Source organism: Cornus florida, unplaced genomic scaffold (assembly GCF_030987335.1).
Source record: "Cornus florida cultivar Cherokee Brave unplaced genomic scaffold, ASM3098733v1 CherokeeBrave_3.0.0_Hap2_Chr06, whole genome shotgun sequence".
Classification (NCBI taxonomy): Eukaryota; Viridiplantae; Streptophyta; class Magnoliopsida; order Cornales; family Cornaceae; genus Cornus; species Cornus florida.
In genome coordinates, this window is record NW_026775576.1 from 57,477,376 (window position 1) to 57,494,411 (window position 17,036).

Sequence of the window (17,036 nt, forward strand, 5' to 3'; positions counted from 1 at the left end):
AGAATAGTTTTGTAGCCAAGGAGCAAAGTTGGAAAGAAGCTAAGCAAAATGCACCAGGGGAACTTCGATCGATCGAAGGGAAGTCCTAATAGATCGAAGTGATCTATAATTTATTGAAATGAAGGCAGTGCCAGCTCAGCAAAGTGGATAAGGCCCGAAGATATTTTTGATGCCACGTTAGCTCCGATCGATCGAAGCTAAGTGTTTGATCGATCGAAAATCTTCGATCGATCGAAATGCCTGTTGACAGTGAGCTGTCTAATTCTCGAGCGCGCCGATTTCTACCTACCGTGTAGAATTGCAAATTTCCTACAATCAGAGGCTATTATTCTAACTTGGAGGCTACTCAAAAGTGGAATGTAATGAATTAATTGAAGATACTTTCATATCATCTTGTAAGAATTTTTTAGAGATAATTTTTAGATAGATATTTTCCTCTCTAGAACTAGGGTTTTGGAGAAGAAAGCAAGGATGAAAATGATGATGCCAACCTCCAAGCTAGCCCTTGAGGGTTCCTTGACCACTACAATAAGTGGCTAAATCCTTCTCTTGGGGGTAGAGATGGCCCCTAGGCTGGCTTCTCAAACCTAGCTCTTGTGTATTTTTGGGGATTTTAGTTGTAATAGATGCTTTGACCATGAATAAATATAGATCTTGTGATTTCTACTTGATTTGTATGGATTAATGTTTTCAATTGATCATTTGGCTCTAGTCATACGTCTATGTATGCTAGAATTGATGTTCATGGTTTTATCTCTAGATTTAATGAATTTGATGCATGTCTATGTATATTGATGATGTTAATCTAGTGATGGTCAAGGCATGGTGCTTAATGGAACAGTTTTGTGATTTATTTGATGGTTCACACTTGTTTCTTGATAGATTGTATCACATCTCTAGTTTAATTAGTTTAATTTCATGTCTCTAGCCTAGTTGTAGTGTAATTGCTTTAATTTCTTAGGTAGGTGAAAAATCCATTCTTGTTTATTGATGTTCCATACTTTTGAATGCAAAAAGTGTATATCTCTAGATATTTGTGTGTGTATCAATTGTGGTTTAATTGAATGGAATCTTGGTCTCATTTGATAGGTTGTGTTATTCATTAAAATTTGGCTAGACAATCTATACTTATTTGCCTTCCATGCTTAGTTTCAATTGATGTCACACACACATACAAAGTTACAATTTAAATTTCCCCATTAATGTACAATTGCTAGTGTTTGATGAAGTGAAGCTTAGTAGTGACTCTATGCCCCAAGAACTCTCTCCTATATCTTTTCCCTATTTTCTAGATTGTTCTCTTTTTACTTGCATTAATCTTTATTTACATCATAGTTTAATTAATCAATTACCATCAATCTTTGATCACTCGACCTACTAATCCGACATTAGTTTCCATCACAAATACGCAACTAATCCCTTGGGACGATCCCTACTCACCCTAGCTATATTTTAGTTAGAAGTGGTAATGGCATTTATAAATTCAAACTTGGCCACACTACATTGCAATTTGGTTGCTTTGGCACGCGACACACCAAGTTTTGGCATCATTGCCGGGGATTTGGCACCGTCGTATTTGAAAATTAATTAGGAATTAGTACTCTTTTGATCTTGTCTTTATTTTTATTTTTGGTTACTTATTGTGTGTGTTCTTGATTGGCTTGGTGAATTGAGCCAAGAGAGTGATGCAAAGGGAAATTGAAAAGCAAGAAAAGCAAAAAGCCAAGTGAAGCTAAACAAGAGCATAAAAAGCTCAAAAATAAAATAAAAATTGCAAAGCAAGCAAGGCAAAGAAAAAATTTTAAAAATCAATTGAAGTTGCTTAAGGACCCTTTGTGAGCTTTTCTAAACTCAATCTCTAATTAAATCGTCGGCCCGCGTGGAGGTAAGTCTTTACTTTCTTTTATAGATTGTGAGCCCGTGTGGAGGCAATTTAATTTTTCTTGCATATTGTTCAAAGCATGGGAGTATGGGACCATCGTATGTGGAGGGTTGTTGATTATTGATTTGTTGTGGAGGTGAAGTGATTGCTACTTGCTTGTCGCTTGTCTTTGTTTTGTTTGTGCATGCATGGTCATAGGTCATTAAATCCTACTCTTTTCCCACTTAATTTGAATCTTGAATCCATTGTTCATAATTCTAAGGGAAGGGGTAATTCTAGTCATTCCATTTCATCAATGGAAGATATCAATGAGGACCATGTGGGGGACCTTGGTCGCATAGACAAACAAGGCATCCTCTATCCTAATGCGCATCATGATAATATTTAAGCACCATTAGGCATGCCAAAACCATTCATTCCACCACAACAAGAAGGCTAAGTTCCATTAGGAATGCCTCGGCCAATTTTTGTTCCACAACCTGCCATTCTTCAAGGCAATCAAGGTGTTCGTCTAGCACCATTGGTTGTGAATCCTCCTCTTGCTTTGCATGACCATTATGTGCCTAATGAATATAATGCACCCACTTGCATTTAATTTCCCCCATTTAGAGTACATCACTATGAAATTAAACCGTAAACTATTCAAATGCTTCCCAATTATCATGGACTTCTAAGTGAATAACCTTATAAGCATTTGGATGAGTTTCTTGAAGTGTGTTCCATCGTGAAATACACAAACATGCTGGAAGAGGTTTTGAGATTAAAACTTTTTACTTTTACCCTAAAAGATAAGGCAAAATATTGGTTCAACAATCTTAGGCCTTTTTCAATAACTTCTTGGGCAGAAATGCAACAAGAGTTCTTGAAGAAGTATTATCCGGTTTCAAAGACTAATGCCATGAGAACTTCAATTTGAGAATTTTTTTAAGGGGAAGCGGAATTGTTTCATGAGGCATGGGAGCGCCTTAATGATTTTCTTAGGAAGTGTCCACATCATGACATTCCTAAATGGCAATTGTTGTAATTTTTCTTTGAAAGTTTATCGGATAATTTCAAAGGTATGGTTGATGCATCTATGGGTGGTTCTTATCTTGATAGATATGAGAATGATATATGGCATCTTTATGAAAGCATGAGTGAAAATTCAATGCATCGATCCTTGTCTTCCAAAAATGGTAGAAATTTAGTTGGAAGGAAGAATGTCTGCTTATATCAAGTTGACAATTCCAATGACATAGCCGCTGAGGTGAAATCTTTATCTCAAAGGTTTGATCAATTTTTGATCAATCCAAATTCGGTGAATCAAGTGTCTTCCTCCCCTAACCATGTTCATCATCCATCTAATGAATCATGCATGACTTGTTCTAGTGTCTTACATTCTACTTCCAATTGTCCCCATGGACATGTTCAAAGTGAGAACAATGAACAAGTAAATGTCGTCTTTGTCAACCAAGGGAATTATCCCTATGGCTCACATTATAATCCCGGATGGAGGAATCATCCAAACTTCTCTTGGAAAAGCCAAGGGGAAGGCTCAAACCCTCCCCAAGGTGGTTTTCAAGGAAAGTATGTTCCATTTCCAATGCAAAGGCAAGGTTCCCAAGGTTAAACATCATTTTAATCATCACATGGAAACCAATTCTCTAATTCTCATTTTCCTAATTAATCTTCTTACTCTCAAGGAAATTCTAGGAGTCCCGCTTTTAAGGAAAAAGTTTTAACCGCGTTAGGTACTTTGGATGTAAATACCTAATTGTTTCATTCCCATTCTCAATCCATTGCAAAGCTAGAATGTAACGACCCGATCATTTGCCTTCCTTTCATATTTCCTGAAATTTTACGAATGAATTTTTTTCGTTTAATTTTCTTTTCTGAGCTCTGTTTCGTGTCGCTTAGTGTCATCTCGAGTGCTCGGAATTGGTTCCTGAGACTCTTTTCCATGGATTGATAACTTCCTTTGAGGACCGAGTCATTTTCACATTTTTCGTTTTTCGGACACTATGCGCTATTTCGTCTTTTCCCTATTATGTCATTTTCCCTTTTTCATCTTATCTCCGTTTGTCAGTTTTTGGCACAACCTCACTTTTCAAGCTTAGAGTTGGTTTTTGACTTCATGTATCCTTATCGTGAGTGGTTTCCACGAAATACGTATCTTTACTTTTGCAAGAAAGTACTCAGGTTGCTCCTGGTGCCCATAGGGGCATGGATGCATAATTCTTTAGAATCTTTTTCATTTCTTGGGGTGTTTTTCGTAAATATCTTTTGAAGATATTTTATTTTAGGGGCATCTAAGAAAATATCTTTTGGAAGATATTTTCATTCTGGGGCAGTTTCGCAGTTAACCCTTTTTATAGAGGCCATTGTGTAATTAACGAAAGTTATTACAAAATGTCTCGTCTGGAGCCTGGATCCTCGTACAGGATTTATTTTCACTTTTTGTTGACTTGTAAATTTATAGAATTCCATTCTGGTCATTTTTCTCCAGTTTCAGAGTTTCTGGACCCGGTTGCCGCCGAACTTGTTCGGGGCATAACTTTCTGCTCGGGACTCGATTTTTGACGCCGTTTCTTCCGTTGTTCATATTTTCTTATTTTAAATCTTTTTTGTTCATAGAGTTTTGCCATTTGAGCGTGTTTACTCAAAATCCACTTTTCCGGACCCGGCGGGGCCATTTCGGGGCACTTTTTGAGATTTCTATAAATAGGTTGCCCTAATTTTTAAAATCAGATTTTCAGACCTTCTTCCTCCTCTTGGCTGGCAGCCATGGGAGCCCAAGGGGCTGCCTTCACTCTTTCTTCTCCTCCACTTGATTTCCTTGGTAGAAATCCTTCGACCTTAGCATTTATTGCTTTCCTCGACGTGCTTTACCTTTTGCCTTTATTAGAATCAATTTTTGACGATTTTTCGAGTTCGGGTTTGGAGTCAAGTTGAGATTTTCATGGGGCTTCTTGCGGATTCTTGTTCACGGTGTTGTCCTCGACAAAACCTCTCGATATCGTCGAATTCAGAGCACTTTTATTTTGATGGGCCTTTGGGATTTTCATCTCAAATTGAGGTAGGAGGTGTTATAGGTTTAATTCTTGTTATATAACATGCTATTGATGCTTGTACAACTTGATTGCATGCTTAAATATGAAATCTAGAGATTTTATTATTTAAATTTTGTTGTATTGGATTTGATTTTCCCGGTTGCTTATGACTTATTTTAAATATGTAGCATGGTAATATAATACTCTATAATATGGTCATTGACATATATTAAATTGAGGGAATTTCAACAAGTAATAAAGATTTTACTTAATATTTATCTTGAATAAAATATTAAATCATGTGACCTTAACTAGCTCAAAATCAATATGTGTTAGCATATTAATTTAGGCCTTAACATGCTCTCCAACATAGTTGAATTTGAAAGTAATTGTAGGTGTTTTGAAAATTAGTAATTTATAATTAATTTGATTAATTAATTTGCCCCAAGTGCACTATTCACTCCATTTGAATTCCGACTTGATATTCTTGATCTACATGCCATATAGCTTCACATATATTTGATTTAGAATATTCGGTGAGGTTTTGAAACCTTTCATTTAATTAATTTCCTTGTTTAAGATTTAATCCTCATGGTGATATACAACTTGGAATTGAATTGTGACATGCTAGAAAATTAAGCTTTGATGTGGTTGTTCGCATATATTAAATTGGGATTAATTGCATGAGAATTGCAACCTTTATTTTATATTTAACTTTAGTGAAAGTTTAATTTACATAGGTGTAACTTGCATGAAATAAGCTTGTAATATGATATTACATTAGTCCTTGGCATGTTTTCTAAGATATGTTAAATTGAGAGCATTTGGTTAAGTTTGAAAATCTAGAGACTTTAATTAAAAGAATTAATTAAAATCTATTTTGTGGTCCCATTAGCTTAATTAAGATTTTAACTTGATATTTGTATTGGCCGTGACTTGTTTACTAGTATATATTAATTGTGGACTATTTGAAGTTGCTTTAGAACCTTGGTAATTAAATTAGCATGATTTAATTTAAGTTCTACTTTGTTATTCCAATAACCTAATTGAGTTTTAGAATGGATATAGGTGATGACCATGCCATGTTCTTTAATATGTATTAATTTGAGGTTATTTAGAATTGAATTAGAATCTTGGGAATTTAATTATTTTTATTTAATTAAATTCTATCAAATTGAGCCATGAATTTAATTGTGTTTGAAAGTCGTTTATATATCAAAATCCTGGACATGGACTTATTGTATATTCATTTGGTTATGTTTTGAGCATTGGATAACATAGTTGTTATGTTTATACTCATGAGAATATGTTTTTTTTATTGAATATATTGTTGCCTTATGTAATGATTTGTACATTTCGTATTTAACATCATTCATGCATAACGTGTAACGAATCGTACACTGAAGATTCGACATTCATCACATCATATTAGTTGTGGACTTAGAGCATGTATTGTATAGGTTTCCAAATTTGGTTGTGCTTGGTAGATAGTTGATTATCTTGCATATTCCTATTGATATATGCGTTGTTGCACAACTTGTTGATTTTGGAAACTTGGGGATGTCGTTATTTGACTATGGCTAGGACGTGGTTCTAGTACGGGGGATAGTCCCTCTATATAGTCTAGTGCGCACATAGGGAGGTTACCCATGAGCTAATAACCCTAAAATAACTATGTTGTCGGTCTGATCCAGCGTGACGTCCGAGTATCCACTTTGTTTGATTTCGCATTTCATTTTCAAGTTGATAACTAAATGATGTTGTAACTTATTGTTTCTTATTTGTCATTCCATTTTAAGTTACAGGATGTTAACTTTGCGAAATTGTGCTTTATGCGTTGTATTGGAAGTTCCAATGTTGGTTAAATTGCATCGATATTGAAAATCGTGTTTTGACGTTCTAATAAAGCTTAGGATTGATCCTATTGATTCATTTATAACATAGACGTTAGGTAGCATGACCCACTTCTGTTGTTTTCGTGCTTTAGATTCTAAGCTGATAGCTTTAAGAAATTGTATTTTGTTGCCTTATATATTATGCTTTTATGTGGTTAGACTGCATTGAAGTTGTAATTTGCGTTTTGATTGTTCAGCATGGCCTAGGTTGATTCCTTAGACTTATTTAGAACATAGACGTTAGGTGATATAATCACTTTAGTTGTTTCTGTATTCGAGATTGCAAGTTAATACCTTTAAGAACCTATATCTTGTTGCTTTGTATAAGTGCTTCCATATTGTTTAAATGGCATAGATGATGTGATTTATGCTAGAAACACTCTAAGATAGCTTAGGATGCTCCCTGAGTCTCATTTCGATATAGACGTTAGGTGGCATGAACCCCTTTAACATGTTTCACTTTAAGGTGATAAATTTGTAAAATGCTAGGTCGATGCATGCTCATCTCCTACGAGTAGCTTTACGTTACCCCTACGTTACTGGGGCATATTTCAGGTACAAAGACTTGGTTCGTGACGCCTAGCATTCCTTGAATGTTGTGTATCTTTCAAGTTTCCATTTCATGTAAATGTTAGCATGAAATGTCATTTTGTAGACTTATATGTCAAAATATGTATATTTGATTCCATGTATGTAATGTGTACTTAAGTACACTCCTTTCAATGTTTTTGATATGTATGAGATGAGGCCGGAGGCCAATGACCATTATATTGTATCCTATGTATCTTTTGATTTCTTGAAAAGCTATGAAAACCTTGAAAAATCGCAAGTAATTGGTTCACCATAGTTACATCGAGTGTGGGAATTCCGTTTTCGTTCTTTCATAGGGTCTTATAAATCATGTTTGAAGTATAGCCAAGGGCCAAATGGTCATTTGACCCCATTTTGTATTTTTGGATTCCGAGTTTTCATTCCAAGTTCCATTTTTGCCTTTTTGCCCGTTGGGGGGTCGGATTTTGCATCGGTGGTATTTTTAAGTCATGGACCATTGTAGCACGTCCTAATAGGTAAGTTACGTTTACGTGCATGGTTGTTTCCTTGCAAAACCTTATCATTTGTGTTTTAAGCCTCTTGTGAATTCATTTCGCACTTTTTTTGCATAATCTGATTTTAGGGCACTTTAGGGTTTTTCTTCGGGAAATAAATTCCGTTCTTAACATGGTCACTTAGGAAATATGATTTTAGGGGGGGTTTCTTCTTTGTGTTTTTCCAGAAAATGTCGTCTTGGTACCGGAAATCCCGTGCAAAGTTCGGTTTTTCTGCTATGCTATAGCAGCTTTTTTTATAACTTCTTGCCCTTTCCTGATCTAGGGGCATTCTGGGTACTTCATAGTGTTTTTTTTTCATTTTTGTTAGCGAACCAGGTAGAAAACGTGATTTTAAGGGGGGTTTCTTCTTCGTGTTTTTACAAAAAAAAAAAAAAAATCATCTTGATGCTGAAAACAACTCGCAGATCTAGAAAATCTGGTCGTTCCAGGTTTTTTCCGGAAAAGTGCTGATCTAAGGGGCATTTCGGGTATTTCACTTATAAAATAAAATCTTCTTTTGACATGGTCATGTAGAAAACATGATTTGGGGGGAGGGGGGGGGTTTGTTCACACCTTTTTGCCAAAAAATGTCATTTAAGCCCTCAAAAACCCATTTGAATTCGGCAAATGTGTGCAGGCCTTGCTCATACTTGAAACCTAGAAAGTCTATTTTTTTGAAACTTTGAGGCTTCATATCTTCATCATCCGGACTCCAAATCAAGTGATTCTTGGGTCTAGATTCATTAATTTTTCCTGTTCTATCTAACCGTATGCTCAGTTGCATCCAATTTTGTCTGAAAAGACCTTTTTACCCCTTGCGAAGTACCCTTGCTACATTGATTTCAAACCCAAAAATGTGATTTTTATGAAACTTTGGAGTTTCATATCTTCTTCATCCGGACTCCGAATCAAGTGATTCTTGGGTCTAATTTGATTAAATTTTTGTTGTCTTTCTAGTGGTGTGCTCAGTAGCACCCGATTTTATATTTTCAGAAATGACCATTTTGCCCTTGGGGGCCTATTTGGTCTTTTTCTGATCATTCGTTCCCGCATTAGTTCTTATTGAGTTCCACGACCTCATAGAAGGTCACTTTGACGTCTTAGAGTCTTGTTTTTTATTTTCGCTTCCGCATTCGGATCCGTTATCGTGTCAACCTTCGGTTCATCACAGGACACGCTGGCTTAAAAACCAGGGTCATCACATAGAAACCCAAGTCGAGCAAATATCTAGTACCTTGAATGTTAGAGAGAAAGGGAAGATGCCTCTAAGTACCCCACCAAAGCAACAATTTGTGGTGGAGGCTAATTCCTCATCGGAGGGTCACATAATTGAACATGTTAATACGGTGACAACCTTGAGGAGTGAAAAAATTGTTGACAACCAAGTAGGTGTTTCTAATGAAAAGAGTGAACCGGTACAACCAAAAGTTGACACCCGTCCCGTTTCACATTCCATTCCTCCTTCATTGCATGTACATGAACCCTTTGTTGAGAAAGTATTGAAAAATGATTTGAATAATGATTTGAAAAAGGATTTGAAAAATTCTTATGTTGAAGATGTTTTGAAAAAAGACTTCGAAAAAGCTTTTGAGCCTAAAGCTCCATTTCCGGATGCCTTGAAAGGAACTATTTCTCTTGATAAGCAAAAGACCAAAGTGAATGAAATAATTGAAGTGTTTAGGCAAATAAAGATTAATCTTTCACTCTTGGATGCAATCAAACAAATTCCGGCTTATGCCAAATTTTTTAAAGATCTTTGCACCCAAAAGAGGAAGAACAAAAGCCAAACACCAAAGAAAGTGGTCTTGACCGAGCAAGTAAGCTCCATTTTGCAACATAACACCCTCCCAAAGTTTAAGGACCTCGGTTCACCTACTACTTCTTGCATCATTGATGACCATGTCATAAACCGGGCTCTTCTAGATTTAGGAGCAAGTGTTAACCTTCTTCCATATTCAGTGTATGTCAAATTGGGCTTAGGAGACTTGAAACCGACGTCGGTAGTTTTGCAACTAGCCGACCGATCTATCAAAAAGCCCTGGGGTATTATTGAGGATGTCTTGATTAAAATTGATAAATTCTTCTTTTCGGTTGATTTCGTTGTCATTGACACGGAACCGATCTCTAATCCAAAGAGCGAAATTCCAGTTATCCTTGGCCGTCCCTTCTTCGCAACCGCAAATGCCAACGTCAATTGTAGGATGGGGATAATGAAAATATCATTTGGGCATATGAAGGTGAAGTTGAATATATTTAATCCAACCTCGAGTTCAATAGATAAGCATGAAGAAGTGTGTGTTGCGGAAAAGTGTCTTGACAATGAAATTGAAAATTTTGAGTCTTCGCATGAAAGTAAAATTTCTAAAGGTCCACCTTCCAGTTTGAATTCTAAGAATGTTGTTGTGAAAACAAGTATTGAAAAGGCATGGAAACCCAAAAGTAGCATTGACAAAGGACAATCAATCTCTTTTGATTCAAATCCAACAAGTTTTTTAGGGAACCATTTGTTGGGTGGGATTCAAAATGTCATTCACCCCGTCAAGGAGGGGATGCCAAACAAGATTTTTAATCCGAGCTAAAAGAGCCCAATGTCTTGTTAGAAACATTAAAGACTAGTGCATTTCGTAGGATTTGATAACCCTATTCCTCCCTTATTTCTGTTTTTACATGTTTCTGCGTCATCTAGATATGTGTTGCATTGAAAAATCTGGCTTGAGAGCCATTTTCTGCATTTTGGGTACTGCTAGGGACATTTCGATCGATCGAACGAAGGTTCGATTAATCGAAGTCCCACTTTGATTAATCGAATCACTTGCGATGAGGACTCTTTATTTTCCATTTCGATCGATCAAGGGTAAGTTCAATCGATCGAAATCCATTTTGGATCGATCGAAGTTAAGGGTTTGATTGATCGAAGTATTTCGATCGATCGAAAATGCGTCATTTGAATTCTCGGGAATCCCTTTTGGCCAGTTCAGCTTCCTATTTTTTTTCTTTTTCTTTTTCTTTTTTCCCTATTTCTTTTATTTTTCTTTTCTTTTTCTTTTTCTTTTCTTCTCCTATTCATCTTCTTCCCCCTCTCAATCTAACCCTAGCCACCACCACCTTCTCTCTCCCCGAATCCACCATCTCCCTCACCCAATTCTCTCTCATCTCTCTCATTCCCTCAACCTCACACCACCTACCCACCTCACCTCCCTTTTCTATTCATCCGGCGGGACCCAAGAGAAGCCGAAGCTTCATCGCCACCGTCCCTCCATAGATTTCCGGTGAGTTTTGGCCCAAAGGTGGCCAAAACCAGTTTTCTCTCTCTATTCCATCACGGTTTTTCTCTCTTTCATCACCTCCGACCGATTTAGGCCAAAGAGGACTCGGATCCATCTCCGGCAACCATCTGCAGATTCTGGCGAGACTCCGGTCACCTTCTCCGACGCCGGCGAGGTTGAAAAACCTCATTTTTTGCTCCAAATCTCTCCCTCTACCCTTCTCTTCACTTCTTTGAGTCGGGTATGTTCCGATTTTATTTATTTTATTTTTGTTTTCTTTAAATTTTATCTTTAGTTCAATTTTATTTAGTTTTGCATTTTAATTGTTGTATATATTCTTGTGCATATATTAAAATTGAAAACAAAATAGAAAATTAAAAACAACAAAAACAAATTAAAATAGAAAAATGAAAAATCCAAAATAGAATAAACATTTCTTTGTGCAAATTGTTGCTTAAAAAAATATTTTTGGAATCAACTGATTTGGACTGAATTCTGACCTTTGAATGTGGCTGAAAATAATTGAAATGGATTGTGGATGTTGATTGTGGTTGTGAATTGTAGTTGATTGAAGGAGAATGGGCAAAATTTCATTGGTTTTGTAAATTATTATGGGCGGTGTCCCATGTTAGATGTTGAGTTTGATTAAATTGTTGAAATGGATTGTTGAAGCTGATTAAATTGCTAAATTTGTGTTGAAAATTTTTTGGGATGTCCATTTTTAAAGGGAAACCATGCCAAAATTTTGCAAAATTTCTACACTTAGTTTTTAAAACACGGCATGAGATTTGATCCTTGGACTTTGAGTTGGAATTTGAAAGGATTGTACAAGTTGATTTTGGAAAGAAAAAAAAGCAAATTTTCAAATGTTTTCCAAGTTGAGATATTGATGTTAACTTTGAAATGGCATTAAAACATTGAATTGTTACGAGAATAGTTCCTTCTTGTCCCATTTATCTGTCTTGAATATGAAATGCATGGATTTATTCCAAGTTGTCTACATTGCTTCCAAGCATGACTTGATTCAATTTTGTGCTTTTGAATTAAAAATGCTAAGTCTTATCTTCAATGCATAAAATGTTTCAAATGGAATTCTTTGAAAAGTTTTGATTAGATTAAGTACATTATTTTGGTAAAATGAGTTTTCATTGTTACATGCTTTGTGATCACACTTGTTAGGTTTATTTTAAAAGGAAAAATTTTGAACTATATCTGAAAATGTGAAGTTGAGTTACATGATTCTTTACATTGATTGTTCATTGCATGATTCTTGTCATGAAGTTTTTCTACAATGCAATTGAATATCTTGACCCCAAAGTTTTCAAAAATTTTAATTTTGCCCCAAAAGTGTTAAGAAATTCCGAAGTTGACCAAAGGGCCCTTCACTGAGTTAAAACTTGTTTCATTTGATTCCCTTGCATCCATTTGCATGATCCTATTTTGAACTGAAATGTGAACCACCTTAGGACTGTGTTTCCCTTGATATTGCTGTTTTTCTGATTCCATGCCATTGTCTCGATATCTTATACATTTGTGATCATTCTTGATAACCGAGGTTCTTTCCAGTCCAGATTCGGACTTACAGATGGTAAGCTTCCTGTATTCTTATATTTACCCATTCTCTACTTCATTCAAGTATTAGAGGAGGTCACTAGCCATGAGTGATCACGGGATGTTGATTTTGTTGCATTATCATATAGGATATTTCTTTATCTAGAGTTATTCTTATTTGTGCATCATTCAGATATATGCCATCTAGCTGCATACCATGTCCAGGATTCTTCCTTGAATTTGCTTGTCGTAACATGCCTTGGATTGATGTGTTCTGTAACTGTGCATTTCACTTAGTCTTTATTGCATGACATGTCTGTTTCTTCAGTCTTAGGTTGACATTTTCTATATGTTCATGCTATCCTGTTGCTCTATTTTGATCTTCATTGCTGCACCTATAGACATTCTTGCTAAGAATTGATATAATGTCATCCTAGAGTCTACTTGTCATACTATTGCAGCATTTTCTTGAGTTTTAGGTTTGTGATTGCACGTTGCATCATCTATGCACATCACAGCCTATGCTTGTTCTATTGATCATATTTTTGCTCCATCTGTTTCATATGTGACTTTTCTGCCCTCTATGTTATTATTGCTGATATAATCTGTTTTGTTTAGCTGAGGCATATAGAATGTTGATTCTAAAGCTTTCCTATTCATTTCTTGCACAAGCATGATCCTAGTTGTCTGTTTGCACTTTTTATCTGTCTCAGGCATGCTTCGTGTTTTCTTATTAGTTGCTTACCATATTTTCTACCTGTGCACTGATTTATAATTTGTTTTTATAGATGCAGCGTAGAAGAAAGACTCTTGCCAGGAAGAGAGTTCCCCTAGTGCCACAGCCTGCACCTCCAGTTGCAGAGTCTTCCTCTTCATCTTCTTCTGCCAATATGGATGCTGAGCAGGCCATTGTTAGAGAGGTCCCCACTGAGACTTACACCAGCAAGACCCGAGAGACCAAGTACAGATTTGATACAGAGCTATTCTCTATACTGGACCAGACCAGATGGTCTTATGATGAGTTAGTGAGGCGGGGCATTGCTGCTATTATGACTCCAGCAGATATAGTTGTCTACCCCCGGTTGGTTACTCTCTTCTACCAGCACCTCCGAATGGATGAGGATGACAGACTTCTTCTATATACTCCCATTGACGGTCAGGAGATTGATATTTATTTCTTAGCCATAGCTGCTGCCAGTCGATGCCCCCACACTTCTCCACTGGCTGAGGACACTCAGGAGCCTCTATTCCCTGACTATCCACCATTTCCTACTGAGTTGACTATGGTAGCCATACTATCTCCACAGGTGGCATATGAGGGGCACACATTTTTAGACCGGGTCAAGATTAATCCCCGGTACTGGTTCTTCGATTCTGTGTTTTACCTCAATGCCTTCCCTACCGGTCATGGCACTTAGAGGAGAGAGGGGATCTTCCAGGCCTTATACTGTGTCAATCAAGGTTACTGGTTCTCCATTCTTGCACTTATTTGGGAGCTTATCCACAAGTTCTGGAAGAACTTGCATTTTTCGCCTACCACCCGAGCAGAGACCTGGCATTTACCCTTTGGCCATCTTATCACACAGTTGCTTATAGACCAGGGATACCAGTTTGACCCTAAGGAGATCCCAGAGCCCGATACTGACAGGGCAAAGAGAGCTTATGACTTGGCTTGGTGGACCAAGACTTGCAATTCCTGCCACAAGAACAGAACCAATAGAGATTTCAAGAGACTACAGGCACAGTTACAGAGAGAGGCAGCACAGGCAGCAACAGCAGCAGGCGATGCTCCAGAGGATGATACAGCAGATAGATCTCTGCCCAGATAGTGACATCGCGTTACTACTTCCAGATCCACCTCCTAGCCAGATGTACTGGCTGCATCACAGCAGACTGGCCCATCACATGCCTATCCTCCCATACCTACAACACAGACCAGCACTGACTCTAGCTAATGATTAGAGGTAGCTCAGTTGCATACAGATTTTATATCTTTCAGAGCTGCTATGACTGGTCGTCACGAGGATATTTCGAGGAGGCATGATGACTTGGAGAGGAGACATAACGATCTGGTGGGGAGACATGATGATTTAGTTCGGCGATCTAATGCCCTGCATGACGAGGTAGCTGAGGTGAGACATGAGCTTGGCACTTTAAGGACCAACCTTACCACTTCGTTCACTCGCCACAGCACCGAGATGTCTACCATGCTGTAGCATATTGCTGACATGCTTACCTCGGATCTTACCGCCTGATCCCAGTTTCTCTCTCATACTCATGATTTCTATTGTTCTACCTATGATATTTTTGCATCATATTTGGATATTTGCACTGGTCTTGGATGTATTTTTCTAGATATTTATTTGGATATATTTGGATATTTCTAGGATAGTTATTTGGATTAAATTTGGATATTTTTAGATTTTGATGGATATTATTGATTCTATGGATATTTGATCTTGCACTTATTCTCTATATTTGGATTTTTGGATACTTAATATTAGTTTTGGATGTTATGAGCTTTACATTGCTCGATGCCATGATTTTGCCTAGTTCTCAGTTTTACTTCTCAGTTATATCATTGATGCATATGCTTTGATAGTTGTTAGTGTGACCATTTTCAAACAGGTTTTTGGAATCTAAGTTTGGGGGTGCGCCTTCTAAAGCTAAGCTTCCATTGCCGGGTCCCTTTTGCTTCACCTATTTGGTATACTCTTTCCATTATCTATTGCTTCTTTGTACATTGAGGACAATGCACAGATTAAGTTTAGGGGCGTTTTAGCATATCTTATATGTCGCACTTCATTTCATGCATATGGTATGATTTGAGAATCTGGGCTATGATTTTAATCTTTTGAGGACCATAACACTTAGAATTTAAAGAAATTGCTTGACTTGAGAGTTCAATACTCCTTGTATGTCTTGTGGATGTCATTTAGGAGTAAGTTTTTCGAATGATTGATATCTCGCTTGCATTTGTGGTCCACATCATTATGATTTTGTGATTGTTTTGATATTCACTCAGGATTCTACACTAGCATAGGCGCACACTAGCATTCATTTGTGGGGTACATGCTTTGTTGATTATTGAATTAGTTATATCCCAATTGAGCTAGTAGTGCATTGAAAGCTTTCATCTTGACAAAAGTGGATAACAAACCCTTTTCATTAAGTAGCCGGGATTCTAGCCTCATCAAGCACTGAATTTCTCACGCCGAAAGGTGGAGGGCCCAAACTATAGGTTAATAATTGAATCTAAAAATAAAAAAATAAAAAAAAAGTTGCAAAGATAAAAAAGTGAGGACTTCTCCCAAAAAGTGAGAAGTGAGAAATGATTAGATGGAAATTGTTTTGATTTGTAGCCTAATTAATTTGAGCTTGTAAGTCCTTAGGGGTGTTTTAACACCTAATACCTTAAAGCCGTCTGGTTTAGGAGTCATTGACCTAACGTTCGACCTCATGGATCACTAGAAAGCTTAATAGATCACCACATTGCACCATACTTCCATCTTTGATCCTTAGGATAGTTTAAAAAAAATAAAAAAAAAAAAAAAAGTCGAGTGAAAAGAATAAGCGGACCTAGAACAATAAAGCTTTAATAAAAGGTCCACTCTTTGTTTTGATGATCGGGACTATATTTGTGTGTTAGTTTGAGGGTAAGGGTGTGATCATTTCTTTAGTTGGCTTAGATAGTAACATATTTGATGCTGATGAGCGCTGAAAAATACGCATTTAAACCCCTTAAGTTTAGGTATTCTAGGACTTTTATCTATCTTATTTTTCCGCTTTAGTTTAATTTTATATTATTTCCATTTTCAGGTACTTATCCCCAAAATAAGCTAACTCAGCGAAATAAGAGCATAATTGAAGCAATCTTGAGATGAACCATAGAAAGGAGCAAAGTGGAGGCAAAATGAAGCAAGTGATGGAAATTCAACAAGTTCGATCGATCTCAGAAAATATTCGATCGATCGAAAGTTCTTCGATCTCAACATTTTAAGATGGATCCAAGCTCTTTTGTCCTTATCCAAAGATCCCATAAAGTTTGATCGATCCAACCTTCTTCCGATCGATCGAAAAGATTCTACCTTATCCAGTTGTACCACCACACCTACCACTTTTATCTCATTCCCCAAAATATCTCAGATTTGTCTTTATCCAAAAAGGCACCACCATAAAGGATCGATCGAACTTAAGTTCAATACATCTCATCCATGTTCGATCGATCTCACCACAAGTTCGATCGATCGAACTTCCTCAAGCCCTAGAAAATTCAATTTCCAGCTCATTAAAAGTTATCTCATGTCCAATCATTGGAACGAATA

General features: G+C 36.8%; 1 pseudogene; it reads right to left on the reverse strand.

Annotated features, from left to right (window-relative positions):
- Positions 1-2,785: 2,785 nt before the first annotated feature.
- Positions 2,786-2,884, reverse strand: LOC132315275 (small nucleolar RNA R71; annotated as a pseudogene).
- Positions 2,885-17,036: the final 14,152 nt, after the last annotated feature.